General features: G+C 39.7%; 1 protein-coding gene across 14 annotated transcripts in view; it reads right to left on the bottom strand.

Annotated features, from left to right (window-relative positions):
* The window catches only part of PTPRF (protein tyrosine phosphatase receptor type F), a 915542-nt gene that overhangs the window by 752263 nt on the left and 138792 nt on the right, over nt 1-24487 (bottom strand). For 13 of the 14 annotated variants that reach the window (XM_060231649.1, XM_060231648.1, XM_060231653.1 and 10 more), the window contains exon 2: nt 12857-12942. The exons of the other annotated variant lie outside the window; for it this stretch is intronic. The gene's annotated coding sequence lies outside the window, so the exon portion shown is untranslated. The remainder of the gene's footprint in view (nt 1-12856; nt 12943-24487) is intronic. 14 annotated transcript variants of the gene reach the window in all.

The following is a 24487-nucleotide window of genomic DNA, read 5'->3' as shown; positions in this document are numbered from 1 at the left end:
TCTTTCTATATGTAAATTCTGGTGCTTTGGGCCAGGGCCAGATCTGGGGGGGGGGCAGAGGGGGGGTGCTTGTCCCAGGCGCCACTAGAGGGGGGGCGCCAAATTGGGTATGGAGTCCATTCTATTCTATGGCCCCATAAGGTAGAATGGGCCCATAAAGGTGCACCATTTTTTAAATTTTGCCCCCCCCCCTAAAAAACATGTAGATCCGGTCCTGCTTCGGGCAGAGAAACAGTGATGCAATAATAAAAAATAATAAAAGCAGAATGCTAAGATAATTTTCTTAAAAATATTGATTCACCGTGACATGAGGTTTCATTAACATCTGCTTATTCATTTTCTTCTTAAGAACTGTTTAGTACATCTGGCACATGTTTGGGAATTGCTTCCACATACATTTATCTACTATCTCAGGATCCTTCAACTCTACACCATTAGCAACAGCAGAACACCCAAATAGGATTCATAGGAAAGATAGCTCTGGCCATCAGCTGCAAGTAATATTAAGACTGGTAGAAGGAAAACCAGTAGAAGGTGTTGCCACAAGAAAACACAACAGCTAGGCAATTCATTCAACAGGAAAAGGGACTCTCACTGCAACAAGGGAGTATACTATTAAAGAAAGAATCATTTAGTGAAAAGATGATACTCATATATTAAATTCCTATCAGCTCAACAATTTATAGCTTCTCATTATTTTCTCATGTTTTTGAAGATTAATATCTTTCTAGTCTGTCTCATATGTACATATTCTTAATCCCAAAAGGCAATTATAACTTCAGACTTTTTAACCTACTAAGAATCTGTCTAAAAATGAAAATAGTTTTAGTTGTAACCTTCCCAATAGCTGTGTCTCTATTATTCCGATGTTACTGATATAGAATGAAAGTGGGGGAAACTGCCCAGTGTCACTTCATCTGAATAAACCAAGTGCAAATTGTATACAACCCAACTGCTGGCAGAACACCCACCATCCAGTATTTCAATGTATTTCTCTTTTAGAACAGTGTATCAGAATAATTTTTTTTGTATTGACATACTCAAATAAGGGATATGGGCTGTTTATCTCATTACATATACTAACCCACCTTCCACTATATTTTAATGTACCCTGTTTTTTCTAATGGCTAACTAATATGTATTTCTCTTTTAGAACAGTGTATCAGAATACTGGGTTTATACTGACATACTCAAATAAGGGATATTGGTTATCTTATTACATATACTAACCCATCCTCCACTGTATTTTAATGTATTCCTTTTTTTTTCTACTGGCAAACTAGAATGATGTTATAACCTCTTGAGTAACTATGCCCTCTATTTAAATCCAAAACTAACAAAGCCAGAATGTAACCCAGATTTATGGCACTTCACACCTATGACACCAATCTGCTTTTTATCACCCTCCAATGTTTTTTCAGCCCAGTTAACAACATTAACTAATAAACACAGACTCCAATTTGTGATTCTTTTTATCTGCTAAAAACATTCCCATGATTCTACATACCAATTCACTGCTCACTTATATTAAGAACTGCTGCTTGCCATTCCAGTTTTGTCTGATGAAGTCTGCTTAGAGCATACAAAAGCTTACATTCTGAATAAAACTTTGTTGGCCTTAAAGGTGCTACTTATCTACTGCTTTGTTCTATTGCTTCAGACCAGCATGGCTGCCCACTTGGATCTATCATTTTTACTCTCAGCTGCCTTCTAAAACCATTCAGATATCAAATGGTAGGCCTTACCTGCTTACAGATAACATCTTAACCTGAAATGGCTACTTCCTGACCGCTAAAGATTCATGTGAAGCCCAGAGCCAAGCCATGAGCAAACCCTAGTGCTCACTATCCATATACTTAAAACTGTACCTAACTATATTATGAAACTATCAACTACCACGCTATCAAAAGCAGTTCTTCCAACATGGCAGTTCCTCCAACATAGCATATGCCAATGCCTGCCAGAGCCAGCGGGGGGTGGGCACAGGGGCGATGCCCCTATAAAATCTGCAGCACCCCAACACAATCTTTGCAAGTCTTCCCTTTCACTGAAAGCGAAAATCAGGGAAGACTGGATGGAGGTGCTGCAGGTTCTAAAGGGCAGGGGTGGCCAACGGTAACTCTCCAGATGTTTTTTGCCTACAACTCCCATCAGCCCCAGCCAGCGTGGCCAATGGCTGGGGCTGATGGGAGTTGTAGGCAAAAAAACATCTGGAGACTACCATTGGCCACCCCTGCTATAGGGGACACTGCCCATGTACCCCTCCCCTCCCCACTGGCTATGGCTCTGGTGCCTGCCAACAATTTTTGCTATTTATAAAAGCCAAACAGGACAATATATATACAAAGATATTAAAAATGGTAACATCAGAAAACCAGCGGAGGACAAATTAAATTAAAATTCAGGTGGAAGACAAATTAATCAAATTTCATACAGTTATAAGCTGAGATCAATTATGCTTCAGTGGGCCCGACTGAGGAGGAATAAGGCGGCAAGGGAGACCAGATTCAATTTACTTTGGACACCCGCTGCCTCACTCAAAGGCCTGGTGGTACAGCTCCATTTTATAGGCCCTACAAAAAGGTAATAAATCTGGCAGGGTCCCGATCTCTAACAGGAGCATGTTCCACCAGGTCAGGGCCAGGGCAGAGAAAGCCCTGGCCCTAGCTGAGGCAAGGCGGATGTCCCTCTGGCCGAGGACATACAACAGATGTTGACTATCCAAGCATAAGGCCCTTTGTGGCAAACATGGGGAGAAGCAGTCCCTCAGATATGTCGGTCCCAGGCTGTACAGGGCTTTAATACTAGAACCCTGAAGCAAATCTGGTACTCAACAGGTAACCTGTGCAATTGGCAAAGCACTGGCCATATGCATCCCCATATAGGCAATGCAGTTAGCAGGCCCACTGCTGCATTTTACACCAGCTAGGGTTTCTGGACTAGCCCCAAAGGCAAGTCCACATACAGCGAGTTACAGTAATCCAACCTGGAAATGACTATACCATGGGTCACTCTAGCTAAGTCCTGAGGGGAGAGGTAGGGTGCTAGCTGTCTGATCTGTTGAAGATGGTAAAAGGCAGACCTGGCAATTGCATTGACCTGGGCCTTCTTACAGAGTGAGGCATCCTAAATCACTCCCAGGCTCTTCACTTTGTGAGCCGACACAAGTGGCGCATGATCCAGGGCTGGGAGCCAGATACTCCACCATGGCTCAGGGGAGGGAGGGATGGAGGTGGAAGAAAGCTTTAACTTTAAATGCATTCTTCAAGCCACCAGTTGGCTTGGCTTGGATAAAGGATTTGAAGAGACAAATGCCTTCTCCGAGCCAGCCAATGGGGTGGTGGGGACTTCGAGAGCCACACAATATGTGTGAAAGAGCTACATGTGTCTCCTAAGCCACAGTTTGGCCACCCCTAGGCTAGAGCATTGTATTCTACACTAACTGCTTTCAATTTTTTGCCGTGTATCCCCACAAAGGTCTACCCACAAAGGATTTACCGCTCACTGCTGGCAGGGTGTGTTTTTTTCGCCTGCTTTTAAAGAAAAATCTGTAGTAGCTATACCACTATAGCATTGCTATTCTATATATTGTTATTTTTGAAAGGTGGGCAAAAAGCACTCTAGAAGTTGAAAGAGGGAATGGTGAGCATGAGAGGATGCCACAGGGAATACTCCTATGACACAGCAAATGCTACTGTATGCATGAAAATAAAATGGGGACTTGTCCCCTCGTGGAAACGAAAACTAGGCGCTAGCCTATAAAACTTCTGATCCTCATCAACGCTTAATAAATACAGTGGTAAGCTCCTTGATGGAACTCACTTCCTCCGGTTATTTACAAAACTGGTTTCCAGTTTTGCGCAAGTAGTTTATGCACAAGTAGTTTATGCCACCACAATTATAGGAAGGGCATTATTTCCAGATCCTGCACTACATACTCCAGATGGAAAAGCTGACACATTTTGAAGTATAAAAGTAAGCACTTCAGTAATCTACCCGAACACAATACTGGAGAGCAGGAATATCCAAAAATTTCTAATCATCATCTACAGAGTGCATTTCAAGTGTTCAGAGTGCTTTACATACACGTTCTGTATCAAACCCTGATTATTCATTCCATCAAAAATGCAATTCATCTTGCTATAAAGACATCAAGAAATGGAATGACTGCAGAATCGTGACTGAACTAGAAAGTCCAACTGAAACTTCATCTCAGCTTTCTTTATCCCACCTTTCCTGTATGGAGCTCTGAACAGTGTTCATTTCTCCCTCCTCCTCTATTTTATCCTCACAATAACCCTGTAAGGTAGGTTGAGATTGTGCAGTTGGTCAAGGACAATGAGTTCTGTGACTAGATAGGGTTGCCCTGATACTGGTTCAACAATTTCTTAGTAACAATTACGGCATCTTTTTATTTAGCAACTAATGCTGACCTAACTAGGACTTAACATCATGTCCTAAAGCACTTTCGTTTCCATTTGTTTGGTTGTTGTTGTTTTTAAATAACATCCATCATGAAAAACTTGAAAGCTTGCACACTGTTATGCGTTGTTTGATTGGTCCTAACAGAAGGCATTATTACGGATGGTGTTCTGGGTTTTGAGATTTTTCCCTGACACTAGTTTAATATTCTAACTGAACTAAACTAACTATTGACCTCACTAGGGATGTTGTGAGGATCACTGCAAAGGTGTGCAGGAAGCCCGCAGAACACTTTAAAGCACCACAGAAACATAAATAATAGAAACTTTCCTCATTCACAGATTCTTTCTAGCAATTAGATCTGGCTCCTGCAATGTAAAATCAAACACACTTTATATTTATTACACTTGGATACCAGTGCTACCAGTTTGGGATCAAATTGCCCCTCTGTATGTTAAACCAGGTCAAGTAAATACTTCAGCAACTTACTGTCAAAGTGAACATTAAAGTAAATCAAGATCCTGCAATAATAAAAAAAGTCAGAGTAAAGAAGAAAATGGCCAAATATGCTGCCATGAGCACATGGGGGGAAGAGCTGGACAAAAATGGTCTTATTTCACTTCTGTAAAATATTATGTGTTAATGCATATTTTATACCTCTACAGGGGTGGCTATACAGCAATATGACAGACAGACCTCCTGCTTTCTTCATGTCAATAGGCCCTGCAGGTTACCAGGCAGTTAGATTTATTGTCATATATTTAACATTAAACAAGGGATTATTACTGTTTAAAGAGAAAGCAAGGCTGTCAGTGAAATTAAACTCAGAAACTGGAAATCAGTGTGAATAGTAAAATGTTCAAGATAATTGCAAGTTAAAGGACTAAAGAATAATTCTTGCTCCCAACTTTTGCTTTTATCATATCCATACTCTGTTCTTTTCAGCATTTCCAATTCTGCTTTGTACTCAAAATAAACGAAGAGAGTGGTTAAAGACACAACACTAAATTCAATGCACGTTTTCTTGTCTTCAAAAGGCAACACAACTTCCATTTAGGAAATGTATAAAGCAACCCAAAGATTATAAAAGGCAAGGTGTAAAATATGCAATAACACATAATATTTTACAGAAGTGAAATAAGACCTTTATAGTCAAACTGGGGATGTTTTTAGGCACAAATTACTACATATCATACAAACTGCAGAAAGTTTTCTATTTCACATAAATCCCTAAAGTATCATCTGTATGAATACAAGCAAAACATGTACCTTTACCACAGTTTTATTTGCCCTAAATTTTCTTTTTGGACACTTTCAAGACAAAATCAATATTGTAGCTAACATGTGCTACAGAAAAGCAAGCCTGCCATTATAACTGGTAACAATAACTTTTATTAACTTTGGAAATAAAATTAAGAACGATTCTGAAAATTGATTTTGATAATGCAAAGCCACTCACTTAAAACATTTCACTGCTAGAGGTTTCAGGGACAATTCCCTCCCTGTTGAGTCAATGCACACTACCTCTGTTTCCATAAATTATTATACCAAAATGGAAGAACCCTGAGTTGTAAATTGTTTTCTTTTGAAACAGTTGCTAATGCAGAGACAGTATTTCCTGGTTTATGGCACACTGGGAGATTTGATGGGAGCTTCATGAGCTAAAGCTGTGTTCATATAAATATAAGCAAGCATAAGTTCATGCAGATATTCTGGAATATGCTTATTGTTATACTTTTCACATGTGTTTTCAGAACAGGAGTTAACCTCACCATCCCACAAGACGACTATATTAATGTCTGGATTACCAAGGTTTGCTTCTGCTTTTTACAGAGTAATTAACAATGCTTCCTATGGTATAGTGAAAACACATGCCCTGGACATTGGAAGGCTCTATTGTAATAGAATGGTCTTTTCTTGATTCATCATGATACAAATGTTTTGTACAAATCCAGTCTGTATCCTTGAATGATATAAGAGCAAGATGGCCGTAGAAAATGTGGATTTCAAAGCAATGATCCAGCTATCACTTTGCCTGGGTATCACTTATTTAAAAGCTTTTCTGGACTTCTATGAGCAGTCTGCCAAAATACTACTACCCAAATATTCCCTTATCTTATGCTCTATTCTGCCTTCTAAACACTTCAAGATTTTGTAGTCACTTACAAATCTATTATGTGTACCCTAGCTTCAAAGGAAGACTTGTCACTGCCTACATTATGATAGTGTTTGCTGCTCCTAATTTAGTGTCTTAAATTAGTCAGCTCTCTTAGTAGCTGATCTGGCCAGGTTCCAAAAGCTGAACATCCATGTCCCTGCTGAGCTCCCCCCAGCCAGGTAAAGTAGGGGGGGTGTGCAAATTTTTGGCAGTGTGCAGCTTTCCATATGTTGAAGACTTTGGGATAGCCAAGACTCTAGACAGCCAACCTTCCATGAAACACTGGTAGCATCTTACCTCATGGTGCAAGCATCTTTTTAGATCAGGGCTCCCAGCCTGCAGCCTCTGAGGTATTTCTGTGCAGCCCTCCAACCTGCTTGTTTGTTGCTATCATGCTCAAAGAGCCAGTTTGGTGTAGTGGTTAAGTGTGCGGACTCTTATCTGGGAGAACAGGTTTGATTCCCCACTCCTCCACTTGCAGCTGCTGGAATGGCCTTGGGTCAGCCATAGCCCTCGTAGGACTTTGTTCTTGAAAGGGCAGCTGCTGTGAGAGCTCTCTCAGCCCCACCCACCTCACAGGGTGTCTGTTGTGGGGGGAGAAGGTGTAGGAGATTGTAAGCTGCTCTGAGTCTCTGATTCAGAGAGAAGGGCGGGGTATAAATCTGCAGTCTTCTTCAAAGTTTTTTCCCTCAGACTCACACTGCTCTCAAGAGGCACCATCTCTTCCTGTCCCTTCTTTGCAAAAAATACTATAACAACATTTTTTCTTCTGGACTCCATGGTTCCTTCTGTCAGCCCTTTCTTAGTCTTATCCTCCATACTAACATTTTGGCCATTTTGGGTGCTTTGCTAACCAGGAAAGCTCAGGTACCTGCACCGTTCAGCTTTTTCATTCTCCCTCTCCATGCACTAACATGTTGAAGGCTATATGTGTGTATAAGGAAGATAAAGTTGCTGTGTGAATGGGTACAGGAGATGTCTGACCTGCTTTTGCAAAAGCATGATTGAGGCCTGGCTGGCAGGTGCATCCTGCATAGGGCTGCCAGGTCCCTACCTTGCACTGACAGGGGGTGGGAAGAAGCATATCCTCTGCTCCAGGTAGGAGGCTGCTCTTTCATTTGCTCTCTCTACCTGCCCTTTTTTGGAAGGCTCCCAATTTTTAAAGTATTAGCATGTGTAGATTTAAACCTCAAGGCAGTATATTAAGAAATAAATATAATTGTATTTAATGTACTGAGGATTGCAACTCTGCCATCTGGTAGGTCATATTCATAATCCATTTTTTAAAAATACTTCATAGAAAACCACACAGACTAGATAAGCATGTGCAGCTAAATAAAAGGATTCCACAGTAAAATATTGTTCCAAAATTGATTGCATCAGAGCTTTTTTGTAGAAAAAGCCCAGCACTGACTCATTTGCATATTAGACCACACCCCCTGATATCACCACCATTTCACACAGGGCTTTTTTGTAGAAAAAGGCCAGCAGGAATTCATTTGCATATTAGGCCACATCCCCTGATGCCAAACCAGCCAGAACTGTGTTCCTCTGAATTCCTGCTTTAAAAAAAAACCCTGGATTGTGTTAAATTTAACATTTCTTCATGTACCTTTCTTCATATAAATCAAATAAATAAATACCTCTGAATGTTTAAAGGCAAAGGTAGCCCCCTGTCTTATGTTTCCTCTTATGTTTTTAAACACTGTCAAGCACCAGTCGTTTCTGACTCTGGGTGACATCGCATCACAACGTTTTCTTTGCAGACTTTTCATGGGGTGGTTTGTCATTGCCTTCCCCAGACATCTACCATTCCCACCTCCACCCTGGGTACTCATTTTACCGACCTCAGAAGGATGGAAGGCTGAGTCAACTTTGAGCCAGCTACCTGAACCCAGCTTCTGCCGGGATCGTGAGCAGCAAGTTTGGACTGCCATACTGCAGCTTTATCACTCTGTGCCACAGGGCTCTGAATTTTTACTTCTGATGTAAATAGGTAGGTTAATAATTTTGTTGCATTTTTAATTAAAATGTGGTGTCTTTAGTCATTGGGCACTCTAACGTGTCCCCCGCGTACCAAAAGATTGGGGATCCCTGCTTTAAACAATGTTTTGGGTTAACTTAGGCTGGATTTATTTGGCGGGAGGGGCTGCTTTTGCATCTGATGGAAGCATTGGCCAGTTTGCATTAAACTAAAATGTTAAATCCGTTTGAAACCATATGGTATTTTAATTGTCTGCTTTACTATGTTTTATGCCATTCTATAGAGACAGTAGTGTTGGAAATCAACAGAAAATTTTTAAAGAAAAATGTTAAAAGTTACCTTTTCCATTTGGGTTATTTTAGGTTGGCTTCTCAAACATTTTAGAAACTCTTACCAAGAAGGTATTTGTCAAACTATACAAGTGTAAATGAAATTGTCCTGTTGTCTCTGTTGTTCTGCAGTCAAGATCTTTTGCATGGAAATGCTGGAAGCATATTATAACGTGCAGAATAGCAAGTCTGTATTACCCACCATTACAAATTTGCCAGAGAAAGAGAATGCTGGGTCACAAAGTAAGTGACCTGAAAACTCAGCATTATGCAAAGTATGAACTACATGTATTCAGAAGTCATCCAAATTATTTGAAGTTTCACACTATTGTGACCTCACTGGGGTGAAATTACTGTGCTTGAATTATGCAGGTAGCTCAGAATACTGGAATGCATTTTAGATGCTCTACAAAATGAATTAGGTGCTTTAGTTTAACATACAACATAAACATGTGTCATAGGTGATGCAGACTTGGTGTGTTTAGGTGAAAGGGGTCAAAGATCAATGTTAATATGCCAAACATACTCAGAAGCTTAAAGATTAGATCCAACATAACCAGGGTAATAAAAGTCTATACTTGCCATTTCTTTATTCCTCTGCTGAAGGGCCCTTGTTCTCCAAACACATTGCATTGAAACATAGAGTAAAAACTCTTGGTGGCTCTTTGTGGATTTCCATTTTTTTTTTGCTTGATTCTGTCACAGAACCCCAAACTGCTAGCCAATAAAGAGCATGTCCTGTGAACTACATGAATAATTCTGCTTCACTTGCTTCCATTATGTTTGTGAGCCTTGACATCCCTTGACACAAACTGCTGATTGTTCTCATAACTGATTCTCATAACACAATCTTAATCTGTTCTCCCTGTTCTCTATCAATTTGCCTAGTACTATGGATAGGCCTTGGCTGAGGAGGAAAACTAGTACAGATTGCTGAAATTAAGAATCTTTGTCCTCTTAAACTTCTCCAATACATATCAGTGTTCTTGTATGTCAGGCTCTGTAACTCTCATATCTAATAAATGTAGAATACTAACAATATGGACTCTTTATACTAACCCAAAGCTCTTTGTTATGATGTAGTTAATGTGCATATCAAAAGGGACGACGAGTGATGTGTAAACGTTGTTGATGTTACCAAAGAACAAAAGAATGCAGCCGTTGGTAGATAACACAGCCGCAAGGCATCTTCTCAGGGCAAGATAAGCTGAAGCCCTTGTGTGAAAGTTTGCACCTTCAGTCCCTTGATGTTATGGGAATGAGAGCTTTGTCTAGAAAATCTTTGATGTAGAATCTTTAAGAGTAGTAACCGCCTGATTCCAGGCATTAGTCTCAATCTTTGTATCCAGCTATGAGTTTCCAATAAAGTATTACATTGTTTCAAATGAATACTGCCTTGAGATTCCATCGCCTAACACTGTAGTAAATTCTGTAGTTACTACTGTCCCGGGACCCAGCAGGGACTCCAATGCCCCCCCCACCATAGCCACCTCACCATGGAGCCCCTGCAGGCCCCCCTGCACACCAGAACCACCGCACAGCTCAAGCCCCAGCCAATTTAACCCTGGGTGCACTGGACATCACAGAGGGTACCAGGCGCAGTGGGGATGGCAGTGGATCCCTACAGACTGAGGAGCAGCCCCCACTCCTGGTGGACATCTAAAGCAAGGGGCGAGGCCAACTGAACGCCAAGCAAGCCCACCCGGGCCACACCGCAGGAGAAAGCCAGCCAGAGGTCACACTTGGGCTGGGAGCCAGCCCCAACAGAGAAATGAAGAGGAAACAGAGGAAAGGAAGGAAAGAAGGGAGTCTCAGTTGACAAAGGGGTGGGCCCAGGGGCATGGGAGGAGGAGGAGGGCTGGGGAAAAATATAAAGAGTGGAGGCCAGATGGGATCAGGGAGGAGAAGTGCTGAGTGACTAGATAGCCAAGAGAGAGGGAGCCAGTCCTAGAGAGGGCAAGGAGACATCCGGGTGACGTTAACCTGGTCTTCTGCCCAATTCTGAGACCCCGGCCTAGCTGCCAGGTGCTGGGGATGGGGCAACGGCTGACGGGGGGGGCAGGCCTGGGCACAACAACTACACCTCCCAATTTTTCATCAACCTTTTTGATCCTTTAATTATTGGGAAAAGAAGTGATCAATGTTCAGGCTACACACAACAGAAACTTCTTCTTGAATTGCTGGTTTATGCATTTCTTTCCCAACACAGTACATAAGAATTTAGCTATCCACAGTAACTAATTCTCTTTTAATTGTCAGATCCATGGAATAAGAAGTTTCGATATTTCATATATATGGCTTTTGATTAACTGGTTAAGCAAAAAAATTATTAATGCGAAAGCAACTTGAGAATTATGTTTAAATCAGTGGTGATAACTGTAAACACAGACTATGTCAAAATTTCATTTTTAAGTTATCCACAGACATAATTACAAACTTCAAGGTGAGAAGGGATTACAAATTGGAAAGAAGTTAGCTAAAGAAATATAAAGGGATTCAAGATTAAAATGAATAACTTTTCCTAACTATTGTGCAAATTAAAAGCTACCTAAGGAAATCATGCCTAGAGATAAATTTCCACGGTGATGACACAACATAATTCATACAGCAAGCATTAAACAAGGCCAAAGGACAATGGAAGAGATTGGGGGATGAATCACAATACAGTTCCATCCCAACAGCTCAGGGTAGATACAATGGTTTAAATCTGTTATTAAACATCCACATTTTGCAAGTTTTTAAAAACCATAAATATAAAACACTATTTAAGACTACTGGGATGTTAATCCTCCTCATATTTGCTGAATTATCAGTTTTAAACGGTTATTTAATTTTCTGCTATATGTTTTCTTAAAGATGTAAAAGAAAAGAAGATGCCACATTCTGAAGTGACCCAAAATATAGTTTGGGGGAAAGAGTTTTTTGGCTTGACGAGACAGGAAATTGGTCTCCTTATACCTTAGAAGTACAAGGCATACTGGTGATGCAATAACAAGAAGATTACTGAAGCCAGTATTCCTGTACTGCTACTTCAACATATCATGGCCTTCCCAATCATGGCCTGCTGTAACAGTTTACATTTTGGAAATAAGTCTAATGTACTCTTATAGCATGATACAGCATGGAAAGTTCCTGATGCAGATAATTTTTTAACCCCTCCTCCAAACCACTGTGTTTGGAGGCAGAAGTTTTACCATTTTGTTAACACACTGTATTAATAGCAAAGTCAATTTGTTAACTGTTTAACTCAGTGGTTTCTTTGTATCCCACTGGTGACAACTACACCATGGAACTCTAGAAGAAAGGAACAAGGACATTGCAGTGAAGCAGGAATTCCACCACTGGTGGCTCTGTGCAGGCCAGAGAGGCTCCCATAAAGAGATGGGAAACACCCATAAACACAGAGATTCTCTATGGAATCGCAATGTACAATTTAGGTACAGGAAAACATAGCAACTAAAACCAAGCGTTTGCACAAAAGCTATCACTAGATAATGATGATGGTAATGATAATATATTACTGGAGGGAAGGCAATATAGAGTTGATTTTATTAGGGGCTTTCATTTTAAAGTAGTAAACTGTTTAACTGCTGAACAACCTGGACACTTCAACTGTGAATGTGCATAATTTACACGCATTATTTCGATAGAGGAAGCAACTACAGCTTCTAGGGGAATTTTAAACACAGGTATTCATCACAATAGAGATTCAGGAACACTGAAATTCAGCTACAGACAAATTGCCTAGAAGCTCCTCTTCCAAGCCTTTTCTTATGCTCCAAAGCTATCAAAAAAGGATACCCTACTGCAACAATTAGTGCTTCCTCTTATGTTTTTAAACACTGTCAAACCCATCCTTTACAATCTTTGAAACAACAGCTAAGAATGTTTCATTACCAAGTGGTAATTTTAAATTAACAAAAAGCCATAGTGGTAGCCATTTCACACACACCATATACCCACCTGATAGCAGCAAACCTTCTTGAAACTCCTTTGCAAACAGAAGCTGTAGGTCCTTCTCACACTGATAAGACCCATCAGGTGGTACCCTATGAAATACAAAGAGGACCAATTTCAGTAAATTGTTAAGAGATCCTGCAAGAAAACTATGTATTAGGGATAGGCACGAACCTGGAAAATAATGGTTCATGTTGGTTTGTGATTCATTAGATTTCCAAAATCAGTTTGTGGTTTGTTTGGTTTGGAAGGTGTAGAACAGCCCCTTCATGAGTTAGAGATGCCAAACTCACCAGGAGTCGTCAGCAGGCTCTTCTCTACCTGCCCTTCAAGTTTGGCAAATATTGGATTTGGAATGTCCAAGTTATAGCCCCACAAACCAGTTCCCCACCCCCCACAGGAAAGCTCAGGTTTTCAACTAACTCTTCTCTCTTTGTGCTGCAAAGTGAAAGCAGCTGAGCAAAAGTATCTGCTCCCATCAAGCAGAATGGCAGCTCTGGGAGCCAATCATGAAGCTCACAATCAAGCTATGGACAACTGCTATGGGTTTTTTTACAGCTCCCAGAAGTCCACCCCCAGCATTGTCTAGGAATTGGTGCCAGGCTTTCTGGAAAAACGAACCACAAAAATGAACCAAATGAACCATCAAGGAAAAAATCCTTAAATGTGTTTGGTGCCTGTTTGAAAAGAAAGTATAATCCTTAACCTTGGTTTACACCACCCACTTTTAATACATCAACAGTCAGACTGTGAGGCCTTTGTTGAGCCAAACATACTTGCTTGGCTCCAATTTACATTTGGGAGGAAAGTGAGATAGGGGATGGGGGACTTGAAAATCAAAGGCCTTTTAAAATTTTCTTTTGCCCTGTATACAGCCCAGGGAGAACACTGGCAAGGAATGTACACTCTATACATGGTCATACTCTTCAGTTTGCTGTTACTTTAAAATTGTGTGGGAAGGACAAGAGATTTCTTCAAGAAAATTGGAGAAATCAAGGGAACGTGCAAAGATGGCCATGATAAAGGACAAAAACAATAGGGACCTAACAGAAGCAGAAGATATTAGGAAGAGGTGGCACAAATACACAGAAGAATTATACAAGAAGGATCTCAATGTCCTTGACAACCACAATGGTGAAATCACTGACCTTGAGCCAGACATCCTGAAGTACAATTTATTTTATTTATTTATTTATATTGGGATTTATACCCCGCCCTTCGCACCGAAGTGTCTCAGGGCGGCTTACAACATGATAATTCAAATACTACAATTTAAAACACTTACAAGTAAAATTAAAACCATAAATTGATAAAAGCAAGATAGATAAAAAAAAAAATCAAATGGGCCTTAGAAAGCATCACTAACAACAAAGTGAGCAGAGATGAGTTATCCCAGTTGAGCGCTTCAAAGTCCTAAAAGGCGATGCTGTTAAAGTGATGCACACATTATAATTTGGAAAATGCAACAGTGGCCACAGGATTGGAAAAGGTCAGTTTATATTCCAATCCCAAAGAACGGTAATGCCAAGAATGTTCAAACTATCACACGCCAGCAAGGTCATGTCATGTTAAAGAACCTACAAGTTAGGCTTCAGCAGTATGTGGATCAGGAACTACCAGAAGTACAAGCTGGGTTTTGGAGAGGTAGAGGAACTAGACAACAAATTGCCAACATTTGGAACCCCCCCACCCCGCTTCAGGGTCATCAGAAAACGGGGGCGGGGAGGGAAATGTCTCCTGGGCACTCTCCATTATTCCTTATATTGGCTGAGGCTCCTCCCTTGGGGAAAGAAGGGAGGAGGAATAGCTTGTTTTGCCAGGCTCTCTCAATTGCACAGCAGAGCTACTGAGCCACGCCTCTCTTCCTTCTCTTGGCTGAGGCTCCTCCCCCTCCTGGTCCCCTGGGAAGGAAGGAAAGAACCAGAGCTTCCTTTGCCCAGTTCCCTGGATCCCATGGGAGAAATACAAAGAAAGCACCTTTAAGACCAACAAGTGCTAATGTTTTAAGTATCTTTTGGGGGGTTTTATTAAAAAAAATTAATTGTGTTTGTCTGTGTCCTTTATAAAGTTTATATCTCTGCTTCCTAATCTTAAATAGGTGCACACGTGGCCCAGTCCAACATGGCCCAACCTGACAAGGTTTCATTTATTTCAGATTCGGCCCTCATAACAAATGACTTTGACGCTCCTGGTCTACACCCCTGATTACAACACTGGAAATAGAAAAGCCCACCTGCAGTAAATCCATAGTTTGAGGATCTTAGAACCCTATCAATATTTCGATGTATAACGTATAGACAACAATTGCATATGAACTAAGTTTTAGATATCTGGAAACCATGTATAGAAACCTACATGTAGATCTGCCATCACTGTTGCTATATTTTTATCTCTATGTTTTAAAAAATTATTCTAAAACTTTTAGTATCTGGATTTAAAGACTTTTCTCTTCTTTTTTCTGCTATTGTTGCGGGGGAGAGGGGTTGGTTTTTGAAAGAAAGAAATTTTTAAACTTCTGAGATCCACAATTTTGTCTAGCTTAATGAATGATAATTTATATTCTACAATAAAGACGACCTCTTACTTACCTGCCCTGGTATACTTTACTGTACTCTCAGTTTGCGTTTAACAGTTACCCATTGCTCTTTTTAAGAAATACTGACACAAATCTCAACAGTGCTCTTATTTACATTGCTGACACTTAATTCAATTGGTAAATGAGTGTAAACATTTCCCCCTCATTACATATTTTTAGCATTATCAGCTTCAATACTACTCACCTGTTTAATATAATTATATTTAAATTAGAGGAGAATTAGTTAGCGCCCCATTCATAAACAACAAAATGCACCATCCAGCAGATTACATACGTCAGTGATACTAATAGCTGAATGGAGAGGCAACTGAAAATTCTCCATGAAATCCCACAACAAAATCATAATTACATATGAGAGGGTCAGATAAACTACTCCTGAAAGGACAGGCTGAAGCATGATTATTCATATTGCACCTCACTAGTAATACCCTGTCTTCTAGGTATATCCAAATTAGACATAATTTGCAGAACACTGAAAACACACCCTCAGGTTTAAGTACATGCATCTGATTTGTAAAAGAGATGACAGCTGAACTAGTTCTGTAGTCCCCCAAATTTATTGCCAATGCTCATTTATAACTTTATAGTCTCAATTTCTAAAGAACTTCCTTGAAAAGCCCTTCCACCATTTAATTCATAATTTAATAACTGGTGCCATTAAAAAAATCATTAACTAGATTGGCAGTCTTGGATGTCACAGGGATTCAAATCATTCCTTATATTTATCATCATCTGAGAAGATCAAAGCCAGAATCAGCATCAAGAATTCCCAATTTTTTTCCCACCCGTTTGCTCTCACTTGTATCTGCTGCACACTGTAAATCTAAAGGCCTTCTACTTGCCGGGACAGCTAATTAAAAGACATATTTTTGATGGTGCAGAGGAAAGATTTAAGAAAGGTCAACATTTTCTTCCTACAAATTTTTGCCTAATCCCACACAATGCTGGGCACAGCCTCCAACAGAAATCTGTTAAGTACTCATGCATCCTTTACTTGACATTTCAGATTTACCTGATGGTAAAATGCTGGTTTATGAGCTGAAGACAGTGTTATTTATCAGAGGGCAATGCTCCCCTTAGGCAAAAAAGTGTGATTATAAGGCAAACCTTAATCCTTTCAAAGTTTTGCAAATGGGTACATCACAATACCATCTTGGAAGCTACAGGTTTGCTTTTACATTAAGTCACATATACCATCATGGTCAAATTAACTAGAAACTTACCACATAGTTATAAAGCATTTAAAAATGTTTCACACCTTGTCTTTAAAAAGTTGGTAATTTAATTTACAAAGCACAATTTCATTATTAGAAATAATAATGAAAATAATTAACAGAACGAGGTAGGGGTTAGATGGTAGAATACTGGGGAACAAATGTGGGGAGCATATTTTTAGTGCTCCCTTACAACATTTAAAAAAAATTCTACAAGTAGAAGAATAGCATAAAAGGGCTAGGCAGAAACTTTATCCATTTATGCTATATTGCAGGGAGTTTTTAACACAGGAAAATTTATACATCATGCCAAACCATGCAAAAATAGTTCAACTATGGCTTGGTGTGTTTGTTTGAAATGTTCCCCTTAGGCAAAAGAGTGTAATTATAAGGCAAACCTTAATCCTTTCAAAGTTTTGCAAATGGGTACATCACAGTACATCTTGGAAGCTGTTAAAGTGCATGCAGGTTTACTTTTACATTAAGTCACATATACCATAAGGGTCTCTCTCATGGATTGCTGCCTTGATGTGGCGAGAGGGCTTCTGCAGTTCAGTGAGGCTGAGGGCTATGCCATGCAGAGCCAACCAAGATGTACATGCTGCAGCTGAGAACCCAGACAAAATGCGATCCACTGGAGAAGGAAAACCCCATGGACAGTAACAAACGGCTAAAAGATATGGCGCTGGAAGTTGAGCTCCTCAGGTCGGATGGTGCCCAATATGCTACTGAGGAAGAGCAGGGGGCAAGTACAAGTAACCACAGAAAGAGTGAAGCGGCTGGGCCAAAGCCGAAAGGACACTCAGCTGTGGATGTGTCTGATGGTGAAAGGAAAGTTCAATGCTGCAAAGAACAATACTGCATTGGAACATGGAATGTAAGATCTATGAATCAAGGTAAGCTGGATGTAGTCAAACAAGAGATGGTAAGATTTAACATCGACATCTTGGAAATCAATGAACTAAAATGGACAGGAATGGATGAATTTAACTCAGAGGATCACTACAACTATTATTGTGGGAAAGAGTCTCGTAGAAGAATGGTGTGGCCTTTATAGTTAACAAGAGAGTGAGGAAGGTAGTAATGGGATACAATCTCAAAAATGACAGAATGATTTTGGTCCGTATTCAAGGCAAACCATTCAATATCACAGTTATCCAAGTTTATGCCCCAACTACTGATGCAGAGGAGGCTGAAGTGGACCAGTTCTATGAAGATCTACAACACCTTCTAGAATTAACACACAAAAAAGATGTCCTCCTCATCATAGAGGACTGGAATGCCAAAGTAGGAAGTCAAAAGGTAACCAGAACAACTGACAAGTTTGGCCTTTGAGAACAAAATGAAGCCAGGCAAAGGCTAATAAGAGTTTTGTCAAGAGAACAAGCTGGTCATAGCCAACACCCTCTTCCAACAACCTAAAAGGTGACTCTACACATGGACATCACCTGATGGGCAACACAGAAATCAGATTGATTATATACTCTACAGTCAAAGATGGAGAAGCTCCTTACAGTCAGCAAAAACAAGACCCAGAGCTGACAGTGCCTCACATCAGGAGATACTCATTGCAAAATTCAGGCTTAACCTGAAGAAAACTGGGGAAGCCATTAGGCCTTTCAGGTTTGACCTTGATCACAGCCCTTATGAATATACAGTGGAGGTGAAGAATAGGTTTAAGGAACTAGACTTGATAGAGTGCCTGAAGAACTATGGATGGAGGTTCATGACATTGTACAGAAGGCAGCAATCAGCCCCATCCCCCTCCTAAAAAAAAGAAATGCAAGAAAGCAAAGTGGCTGTCCGATGAAGCTTTACAAATAGCTGAGGAAAGAAGGAAAGCGAAAGGCAAAGGTGAAAGGGAAAAGAGTCACCCAACTGAATGCAGATTTCCAGCAAGGAGAGATGAGAATGCAGATTTCCAGCAAGGAAAGATGAGAATGCAGATTCCCAGCAAGGAGAGATGAGGAGGAACAATGCAAAGCAATAGAGGAAAATAGAATGGGAAGGACAAGAGATCTCTTCAAGAAAATTGGAGAAAGTAAGGGAACGTTTCATGCAAAGATGGCCACGATAAAGGACAAACACAGTAGGGACCTAACAGAAGCAGCCTCATGTAGAGGCCACTGTAGTTGTTCAACCATAATGTATTCAAAGCTTAGATAACTGCCAAATCATGCATATCAAAGAAGGGCTGATCCAACATGGCTTCTCTTATGTTCTTAAGAAGGGGATGGCAAAAGATGTGATGGCTGGACAGCATTACTGATATAACCAACATGAATTTGAGCAGACTTCAAAGGGTGGTGGAGGACAGGAGGGCCTGGTGTGACTTGGTCCATGGGGTCACAAAGAGTCAGACTCGACTATGTGACTGAACAACAACACCATAATGGTATAAAGCCTGTAAAGGCAAACTTCTCAGGATACAATTCCAGGAGAGAAAACAGTCAGCCAGAAAGACAGTTTAGCTAAATACAGAGATTGTCTTAGGCATGACAATATTTTCACTCTGTTACATCTACAGATAGAGTAAAATTATTATGACTGTGTCTAAAATTATGAAGAAACACTATACAATCATAAATTAGATGTTACTGCAAGCCCAAATTCTGCAAACATTCTGTTATTGAAATGAGCACCTTTTTCACTGAAGACTACCAATCTGAGACTGTTCTGCAATGTTACCAGTTATTTAGCAATTATTACACTCTATCTTAAATAACTTTCTGTTTGAAATACAGAGAAGACTCTGAACTCTAATAGGAAGACACAGTCTTAACTGACAAACTCCAGCACTAGCAACATAACATGAAAAACCATAGGAAAAAAGCATTAAGATGCACAGAACTCTGTAAAGTTAACCAGCAGCCTGAAATCAATAACAACTTCATAATTTGACAAAGGAGATTAAATGATGCTGTGCAAATTACTATCAGCATTCCTCTAGAAAATTCAATGAGGTGATAAAGGCAGGATATTATGCTGACAGATGCTGAATGCTTTACATTAAAATACCGGCAAACCAAATGTGGTCTTCAATTTTTCTTATAATAGCAAATTTTAATAGATGACAAATTCAGTTCTCTTGTGCAATGAAGAGGAAAGAACATGCGTGTAATGGGTCCCAGAAAAAGAAAGTGAAAATCATGCATCATCAGGGAATCAAAACATCAAAATTAAATATCAATTATGTTCCTCTAATATTCACATTTCAGAACTATTCTAAGAGTGCACATACACTTCCATGAATGGCAAACTATTATGTTCCTGTTCTAGAATTCACACAAGTGCAGCATACAACATGCAAAGTCACAGCAGGTTCTTTGAGCAGTTCAGCAACTTGCATACTGACCAACTTCTCCAGATTTCATTTTTTCTATCAGAGAGTACGTCAATACTCTGCTCTGCATGTACCCTGACTATGGTGCCACTCCCCTTGATATCTCCCATGGCTGGTCCATGGCTTGACAGTTATAACATCCAATTCTTGTAAAGCTTAATTCAACATCATGTATTTTACACTATCCACTCTCCATAAGCTGAAAACAATTTGAAGAATACCAATGTGCTTTATGGCCATCACCATATCTTCTGTTAGGAAGCAGAGGAATGCAGCCTACCATCTCACTTGCCCACTATAGCTTTTAGGGTCTAGCCAAACTAGATTGTAGGCTGGATCCAGGGAGTAGTGAATGACTCAAAGAGGATAACTTCAACAACTGCCTTGAAAGTGGCACTGATGAGAACCCTCCTTAAGACACTATTATTTATTTTGCCTGTGAGCAAATATCCCTTTTTTGGGCAAAATGCTTGAGCAGGGGCCAATAAACTGAAATTCAATCCACTTGTGAGTGTGGTGCTCTTAACTGATGATAAAGCCAATTAAAGTCTGAAAAATCTTGCCTGTTCTGAATGTAATAACAGAGATATACAGTTTTGGGAGAGCTTTTAGATCCAGGTGCAGATTTCCACATTTGCACATAACACGCATTCATCAGCAGCCCTTCTTTGATATGCATGATTTGGCAGTTATCTAAGCTTTGAATACATTATGGTTGAGCAACTACAGTGGCCTCTACATGAGGCTGCATCTGGAGACCATTTAGAAGCTGCAACTGGTATATAGTGGGCATCAAGACTGCTTCCCAGGATAAGTTGTAGAGCTCATGTTAAGTTTGAAGATCTGCATTGACTGCCAGTTTGCTTTGAGGAACACTTCAAAGTGCTGGTGTCATTCCCCTTAAACCCCTATGTAACCTTGTGCAAGGACTACCTTAAGGACTATCTCATCCCATGTGAGTCAGCTCATCATTCAAGACCCCTCTCACCAGCTGCAGCAAGATCATGGAGCCTTTTCTTTGCTTGGTTTACCTGGCACCAAATTCATCAGCTTTCGGACTCATTTTCAAAAGGATGCCAAAAGATGCTAAGAAGACAACAAAAAGGGACTCTTTCAGATATATCAGAAGGAAGAAAAACAGTAGGCTCACTCCTTAAGTGGTGACAAAAAGAAAGTTGGATTGCTCAGGTCCTAATATGGCTTGCTCTTTGCTCCTGAAATTACAGTTCATCTCCAGACCTAGAGAAAATAGATGCTTTGGAGGGTGGAATCTATGGCATTGTACCCCACTGATATCCTTGTTGTCCCCAGGCTCCATCCCAACCTGAATCAGGCAACCCTACCCCACCATCCCTGCCAGTGGCGAGGGGAAATGTGGCAACCTTGGTTGCATCCTATTTTTCTAAAGCTACATGCCAGTATACTCTAGGAACCTCTATTGCCTCTGAGAAATCCTGGAGGACCAATGAAGTGCTAGTAGGGTAAAACAGGCAAATGTTGTCCTAATCTTCAAAAAATGAGGAAAGAATGCAGGAAATTATACATCAGTCAATCTTATTCTGAAACAAGAACAGGGTATAAACTGATAAGATTGTAAGCCTCTTGAAAACAATGCAATGATTAATAAAGGCCACCATGGACTTGTTAACTCTTGCCTTATTCCTTTTTTATTTTTAAATAAATTACAATGTTCTATTATATATTTAACTAGTAAAGACATATAAATGTCAATATATACACAAAGAGAGAATAAACAATGAAAATAACAAGTTATCACATCTCAATAAAAATTATTTTAAAATATATAACTTGTCTATATAGTGGATTACATGGGAGTACATCATGTTCTGTGAGATATTTAATGATCTTATTGCTTTTTTAAAAAAATCAAGCACAGTGGATCAAGGGAATGCTGTGGACATACTATACCTTGACTTCAACAAGGCATCTGACAAAGTCTCCCATAATATTTTGTTTAGCAAACTCATTACATGTTGGTGGAGTCACAGCTGGTTGGAGAACAATATTTAAAGAGTGATCTATCATGGCACTTCAACCATCTGGACGGAATTCTTGAATGAGGTGCTCTGTCCTAGGCCCAATATTCATCAACATTTTTATTAATGCCTTGGGTGAAGGGAATCAAATTTGGAATGAGACAAAACTGTGAGAAACAGCTAAAACCTTAGAAAACATAAATAAATTCAACGTGACCTTGACAGACTTGAAACTTGGGCTGAAAACCAAAAATGAAATTAACTGCATAAGACAAATTTCAGCATTTGAGGGAAAGAACTAAATGCACTAGTATAGCATGGGAATCTACTTGGCTTGGCAGTAGTGCATATGAAAAGAATGTTTGGATTGCAGCTGAATATAAACTGACTATTGTCAGTGCAATGTGGATATGAAGAAGACTAATACAATTTTAGGCTGCATTAACAGAAACCTAGTATCCACATGATTAAAAAATAACAGTTATACTTGACTCTGCACTAATCAGACCTCAAGCTTGATTACTGTGCAGTTTTCAGAGCTGCACTTTAAAATGCAGACAAACTGGAACATACTGAAAATGATCCAAAGCCCAGTGAACAAATCCCATGAGAAAAGGCTGATAGAGCTGGATATGTTTGCCTGAAAGAAAACTAATGGGAGACATGACTTACTTTCAAATTGCCTTAATGGCTACTACATCGAAAAGGGCAAAGACTTGCTCTCAGTTGTTCCAAAGGACAAGTAGATCTAATAAATCTAATAATGTTACAGGAAGGTATTTTTTGGCTGAGCATCCTGAGAAAGTGCCTAACAGGAAAAACAGTTTGACTTTGGAACCAATTACCTGGGGGACAGCCTCTTACAATGGAGGCCTTCAAACAGAGGCTGGATCAATTGGTAACACTTTTGCTTTGAACAGTCTACATTAAACCTGGCACTGAGTAAGAGGGTACAAATGCCTCTTTTAAATTCTAGAACTCTATGACCTGGAGAAAGTCATTGTAAATTGTTTTTTGCCATACTGGTGAATTTATCTTTTAATTTGTAGCGGTAGTCCTTGATTATGAAGATGGTTTTGGTGTGACATTCTTGTTGCCTGCTAGCTATTTTGGCCATTTTTATGCTTGCATTTCAACTGGTATCCTTTGCATTTCTTGTTATAGACTTCTATGTTCTTATTCTGCCTTTTTTCACTGTCTTACTGACATATTTAAGTTGTTTTATCTAATCCATTGCTAGTCCCCTTGAATATATCTTTAGAAAGGTGGGATAAATATTTTAAATAAATAGATTAGGCAAGTGATTACTCCAGTTTCACAAGGTGAGCTTCATTTATATTCTAAATGTAGATGTACCTAGTCCCAACATTTTACTCATATCAACACACTAGCTTTCAGTATATTCAAAAGGGCTACAAAAGGATTAGAAATAGAACAGAAAGTATAACCTAACTGAAAATGAATATGACATGAGGTCCAGGGCAAACCTAGCTCAACAACTGAAATCCAACACATATAATCAATCACAGAGAGAGAAGTAACTATCCAGAAATAACCAGTTTGTCACACACAACAACACTTATGTAAAACATCTAGTAGGCTTCAAAATATTCAGCTTGCTATAATGTTTCAAAAGTAGTTTTGCTATTATATCTACCACAAAACAGCAACAAATAAGAGGTTCATGTAGAAGTAGTTCTCCCTTTTGTGCTGAAAATCAAGTTCCCCCCCCCCCAAAAAAAAATCTCTTCATTCAGATGTACAAATATAAACTTCTATCCTTAAAGTGTGGCAAGCGTATTTCATTCAGAACTTTTGTTGTAGAAGGAACTTGTTTGCATATTAGGCCACACACCCCTGATGGAGCCAATCTTCCATGAGTTTACAGAGAGTACAGGGTCAGTAAGCTCCAGGAGACTTGGATACATCAGGGGGTGTGGTCTAATATGCAAAGGAGTCCCTGCTACAAAAATAAATGTCATTTATTTCAAATAGATTGTTTCAGTGAATATAGATCAGTTCATAATGTTATTTTGCCAGTACCTGCTACTTACTGACAAATTATTTGTTATATTTGATTTGTAGAATGTAGATTCAGATTTGCACTAGAACACACAGAGTGTGCCAGATAGATTTGCACTAATTCTGATCCTAGAACATATTTGCACTAGCTTGCCTTAACTACTATATCTGCAGAACCTGCCTTAATATACATGTCACAGGCCATAGTGGTCTTTGAGAACAAAGAAAGAAAGCACACTGCATATCACAAAAGCCCTTTTCTCTAGCAAGAATATGTTATTATCATATTCTGTAAACATCTTCTAAGAGAAATAGTATTCTCCCTATTTCTGGAGACATATCACAGAGGTAGAAGTTTTGCCTCTTACACATTTTCTGGAATTAGGCCAAATGCCCACACAAAGATGAACAAACACCCCTTGGCCATCCGCACATTCCCAGAAAACAACAAATGCAAGATACCAG

Source organism: Heteronotia binoei, chromosome 2, assembly GCF_032191835.1.
Source record: "Heteronotia binoei isolate CCM8104 ecotype False Entrance Well chromosome 2, APGP_CSIRO_Hbin_v1, whole genome shotgun sequence".
In the NCBI taxonomy this organism is placed as follows: Eukaryota; Metazoa; Chordata; class Lepidosauria; order Squamata; family Gekkonidae; genus Heteronotia; species Heteronotia binoei.
Note: the sequence above shows the minus strand (reverse complement) of the source record. Positions and strands in the feature narration are given on the sequence as shown.